Source organism: Pinus tabuliformis, chromosome J, assembly GCF_031772625.1.
Source record: "Pinus tabuliformis cultivar Carrire ecotype Pingquan chromosome J, CPIR1, whole genome shotgun sequence".
Classification (NCBI taxonomy): domain Eukaryota; kingdom Viridiplantae; phylum Streptophyta; class Pinopsida; order Pinales; family Pinaceae; genus Pinus; species Pinus tabuliformis.
In genome coordinates this window covers 158,452,182-158,458,543 of record NC_142295.1, presented here as the reverse complement: position 1 = coordinate 158,458,543, position 6,362 = coordinate 158,452,182, and positions in this window count along the sequence as shown.

Here is a 6,362-nt window from a genome sequence, read left to right as displayed (position 1 = left end):
TGCGATGACCATGATGACACTTGTGTGATAGTGCTTAAAAATTTGTAAATGAGTGCAATGGAGGTTTTTATTATAAGATACACTCATTTACACAAGGAGAACCTCCTGAAACAACCAAAACAAGCTTATGTACATTGTGCGACACTTAACATGATTAAATACGACAAGTGCTAAAGTGCGAACGACACTTGCAATGTGGGAACGACGGTGAAAGAAACACGTGCCAGAGTAAATATAACACAAAATTGACACTAATTAAAGTGAAAGAAAGTAAAAGTGATAACCGAGAACATGAAAACAACAATCTAGAAAACAAAGGTGCATGAAGGAGATAGTTTTCAAAACTCACCGAAATAGAAGTACAAACGCATCTATAAGTGAGAAGATGTCGATTTCAGTGGACACTGAATATCGACATGGATTGGAAATTGCACATGCACAATATTGGTGGACTGTGGTATGCTTGTTCAAGCTTTAGTAAAATAATGTGATCATGAACTTGTTGTGGATTGAGCATGTGTGAGAAACCACCCTCTACATTTCCAATCTAAGAAGGGATCTCAAAAGAATCAACTAACCAAGAAGTGACTGTGAAGCGACTTATTGCAAGATTCGCAGTAGGATCTAAAAATTTTGGAAGGCGTTTGTCACAGTGACAACAAAATGAATTTGATTTATTTTTTAGAAAATACGCCCATATCTTCCTGTTATAATCATCAATGATGGTGAGAAAATAAAGACTACACCAATGGGCCATGTCTGCATTGGGCCACATATATTTGTATGGACTAGCTTTAAAGGCTCTTTTACTCTAGAGGAAGATGTGGGAAAGCTATCTCTTTTATGCTTGGCTAGAACACAAATTTTGACAATTACAATCATTTTCATTCATAACAGGGAGACTAGTGACCATTGAATTTTTCTTAAGTAGGCTTAGACTATTGAATGGTTTGTGGCCATACCTAGAATGCCAAAGCTAAGACTAATCTATTCTTGACAATTGTGGCCAAAATAATGTGAGATATTTTGACTTCTAAGAGTCAATGGAAACATCTTATTCTTATTTTTTTCAACCTTTTCTATTAGTCTTTTATTGAGAGGTTCGTCATAGATATACCATGTGTTCCCTTGTAATATTACATCATAACCATGTTCCATCAGTTGTCTTACACTAATGAGGTTATGCTTCAGATGTGGAATATAATAAACATTAGGTATAATTTGTTTGGTAAGAACTGGGACAATACCTTTACCTTCAGCTTTAATACAAGAACAATCTCCGAGACTAATTGCTCATGTTATGTAAGCATCAATATAAGAAAGCATATTTTTGTTACCTGTTATATGAATGTTGCAACTGCTGTCCAACAACCAAAGGTCCTCACTATGAGTGTCTTCAAAAAGATAGCAAGAAAGAAACATTGTCTCGGACGATTATCCTTCATTCTTGGAGAGATGGACATTGCCTCTTTGTTGATATCATTGTTTCTTTCTGCATTTATATTCATAATTCCCAAATTTCTTGTCGTAATAGCATTGAACATTAGATTTTTTCCATGTTCTACTTCTTTGTGATTGGTTTTGTGAAGGTCTCCACCACTTTGTTGCATGATGATGTTTTGTTCTTCCTCTACCTCGTTTGTTGATATCTCCATAGCCTTTGCCACTTCCTCTACCAAGAGAGAGTTGTGATTTGAAATCTTATTCCATAGAATTTTCTGCCAAGTTAAGTCTTGTCTCATGTGCTAGAAGCGATCCAATCAATTGTTCTAATGAGAAAGTTGTAAAATCTTTGGATTCGACAATGACTATTACAATCATGTTAAATTTATTGGGAAAACTTCGAAGGAATTTTTCAACAACCTTCTGATGTGTAATGCTTTCACCATAGAGTTTGATCTAAATGACTATTCCCATGACTGTAGTCATGAATTGATCCACATTCTTTGTGTTAGACATCTTCATTGTTTCAAACTAGGTTCTAAATGTATGCAATTTAACAATCGTCACTCTATCATTACCTTGATACACAACTTTCAAAATATCCCAAGCTTTTTGTTGATGTTGATGCGCTAGTTATTTTGTCGAAAGTAGAGTCATCGACTGAGCTTTGTATCAAACATTTGGCTATGTGCACTTTCTTTCTTAGTTCAATAGTTTCATTCCTCTGATTATTGGTCATGGCCGCCCATGCTTCTTGGGTCGGCTCTACATAGACGTTCTGAAGTGTATCCTAAGACACCTGTGCTTACAGAAATGTCTTTATTGTTAAAGTCCAAAATTTGTTTTTTTGCGAAGCAAAAACGAAATTTATGACAAAGAACTAAGAAAAACTATTATTTTTAATGTAAAAGTGCACACCTTTTTACAACATTATTCAAAAACTTAAAAAAAAAACCTTTAAAAAATACGTTATCCTCTTCCTTAAAAAATATCTTTTTTTATTTCAATAAAAAAAAACTCCTCTTCAATAGAGACTCTTCTCTTTTTTAAATTAAACCAATGCCTTTTTAATTAGACTTTTTATTATAAGTAAGACTCCGAGATCTTTCCGAAATCTTGAATTAGGATAAAGATGCCTGTATTGAGAGAAAACATAGCCAGAATCAGTGCATGCCCAGCATATGGCAAAGACAAAGGTAATCTGTGCGCACGAATGCAACAATGCAGGAATAAGTAATGCTGGTACCATTCATTGTACGCAGGCCATTATTTGAAGGCACTGACTTGCTTTATTGTGAATGTCTAGAGACTCGAGAGAGTCAATCTCAATGTGCTTAAACACTGAAAGCTTTCTACTAGAGGAAGGTACTAAACGACTAATTGGGGGGAGAAATATAACAAGGCTAATCTCATATGGTGTTCTTGGTCGAATCATGCACCTACTTCATAGGAATTAATTGCGATGGTGGCATGTTTCCAGGTCAACAGGCTCACTGGCACCATAAGCGGGCACATTCACTAGTTACGATTAAACAGCGTAATAGTAATAAGTTAGTTTGCTGGCATTTTTTATGAGAATGGGTTGACGCTTGATATGACGGGGGCAAGAGTTGGGGTAAGGAGAGAAGAAAGCATATACTCGATCTAATAAAAAGGAGAGTAGAAGTTGTTCCTTGCCAGAGACGGAATGATTATCTCAAACTCAATACTAAATAATGACCTCTCAACATTCTCTTTATTTTATTGGGCAGGTCCATACTTGAAGTATCAACGTGGAGTCCAAAGTATTGCTATGGAGATGAAGCGGTTAAGAGCAGCTATCCAGGGAAACGCCATCAGGTAAGAGCAGCTATCCAAGGAAACGCCATCAACATTGATTTTTTGTAATTTTATTTCTAATTCTAAATATACCTCAAACAATCGTTGCCAATATACATTAGCTTATATTTTTAGTATGGTGTACTATACAAGAATGGAGCGAGAAGCAATTCGGGAATGATGTGCATCAAGTTCTATAGAGTAAAATGTTGATGGTGATGTTTGTTTGCATTTAACATCCCAAACCTAAACATGATAGTGATGCCCCTTTCTTAGTTAAACGTGAACATCAATTATCATGTCGTGCTCCTTACAATTAGGTAGTTGGAAAAACTTGCTATGCTAGGTTTCAAATATTAAAATTCTACAAAAACTGAAGTGTGTACTTTTTGTTTTTGTTAAAGTTTTTAGAACGCTTACATTATGGAAGCTAGGTTATGTAAGGAAATTATAGAGACTTCTTTAAGTCCATTTCAATTCTAAAAAAGTCGTTTTCAAGATTGTTCAGAAGGCAGAGCAACATTTGGAAACGTAAAACGCAAGTGAATTTATATAGATTACTCATGGAAGAAAATCTTATGAGTTTTTTTACAATTATGAATTCATATATCTCACCATGAATACTAGACACTCCTCCTCAGCCAATAATAGGGTAATTTTACTGTAACTCTGCTTATGAGATCGCAACTAGGTCTATCAACACTTCAGCAAGAATTTCCACAGCCATTTAAAACATTGAAAGACCAAACAGTAGGGTTACCATTTAAAGCATTGAAGGACTAAGCAGTAGCTCCATACAGTTGCCACCGGGTGGAGTTCCTTTCCCTAAAACATACATGCTTAAAGTAATAAGTGTATTTAGCAGTTCTCTTGAAAAATAAGCATATTTAAAAGTGGATTCATTGACTCTTTTTTATTAATGACAAACCCACCTTTCATCCGATAAATTCAAACGTTTTTTAATTAATTAATTTATTTGATAAATTGAAAGGTTTTTTAATTAATTTACTTATTTGATATTTTTTTCCGGGAAAATAAAATCTCCATTCAGAGATATTTATTTCCATCAATCAAATTTATTGAATAAAAAAATTACATAATTTTTCAAACTTAATAAAACAGATTATATAATTTAATTTAAATAAAAATAACGGAAAATTTATTCGAAGAAACTTACGATGTTTTACACTTGTCTCCAAATTAACATAAAATTGAATGATTTTGACACAATTGAAAACCATATTCCCTCGCCGGAGGAAGGACCAATAATATGCCGGTGTATACTTTTTTCGATGTAAAAAGGTTTTTACAAAGTTGGTCGAAGTCCAGTTAATGATTTCCAAACAATAAAGTAGCACAGAGTTGAAATCTCACATATATGTTGCAAAAGTAATCCCAACCACTGATTTAAACATGTTGCGGATTTGTTTGCAGTCTGAAGGACAGACCAGCAATACGAGTTTTTCATTCCGCAACACATCAAGCTAGTTCGTAACACACATCAAGCATTTAAGTGAAAAAGGAAATTTAGTGAATATGTATGGGCAAATATTCACTCTGCTACTGTTAAATCACAGTAAGATCTTATTGTTTTACTTGGAATAGCAGCCTCTAACTTATTATGTGAATGTATGTTCTTATGTTTTGAAATATAATCAAAAAATATTCTATTGCAACTTACTATTAAACTAAACTTTTACGATTACTTTTACCGCAACTATTTTATTTTTACTCTATTCTCTCGATTCCCCTCATGAATAAATTATTTAAACCTCTATCCAATCACAATTTGTTTGCAGAAGATTTGGTTACCCAAATTGATTTGTTGAGGTAAACTCCTCTTCTCTGCCCCTGTAAAATTTTCTAACAATATATCGCATTTAATAGTGATACAGGGGAATAGTGCTTTGCCATGTTATATTTCAATCCCGTGTCAATAGCATTGAAATGACGTTTAATTGAAAATTGACAACTGCACTTTGTCTTACCAAAGCAATATTCACTGATTGCCAAGGAATGGCTGGTAAACATTGAAATGAGTTGATGATTGCGATGGCCTTTTTCGCTGGCTGTCACAATATAATCAACTACTTCCCGCGAATATAATGTTTTGGCGTTGTCCAGGGAGGCTACGAATTTGTTTGAAAAGTTATTTTTAATTAATTGTAAGAATGTTTGAATAGTTTTTTTAATGCTAAAAATAGATTTTTTTTCAAAACGAAAAAAGTTATATATGTATTATATTGGCAACTGTAGTACATATCAACATGTTTATCAGATGCCCTATTTGACAATATGACAAAACAAGTGGAGTTCTTGAACTTAGAAGAGAATATTGTGTCGATAAATCAGAACAAAATTGAGAATATACTATGCATGTTAGAGTGCAGTAGTAATTTGCAGAATTAGCCTCTTTTATCAACCACATAGACCAGAAACCTGTGTTGATATTGTATTGTTGAAGGTGTATTCCTATGGGAAGTCCTGCCAATGTATAGCTGTGTGTAGCATCAGAGGGGCTTATTATGCATCAGCCAAGGAGTATTGTACTGAATCTGATTGCAAGAACTCTGGTGGAAGATAGAAAATAGGAGTATATATGATATCACTATAACACCATCTACCCAGAGGAAACGTATTGTTATATTTTACAATTTTAGAGCAGTCATTCGTGGGAGAGGACACTGAAAGCCGAGTGGCCAAGCGACTCTTGTTATGGTTTATTCGGAGAAGCACCAAAAATCTCGCTGGATATCACGATCAATTATAAACAAAAAGAGTGTTTCCAGCAGTCTCTTAAGAAAGTATGTTGTTGATAATTTGGAAAAATTTTAGCAAAAAATAGATCTAAGAACTAACAAGGGATTGGGAAATTTCCAACATCGATCCAAGTCTCCATCAATTTGATAGTTACATGTAAACCATCAAGCTCCAAGTCCAGAGCATTCTTTGATAGTGTGTCAGCCTTAGAATTTAAAGTTCTCCTGATATGCTGGATAGTGGGATTTTTGAGGGAACTCCAAATATTTTTGATTGGCTTTAGCCAACCTTGTAGTGAAGATACTTGAATATGAGCCTATAAACAAACATAGTCAATGACG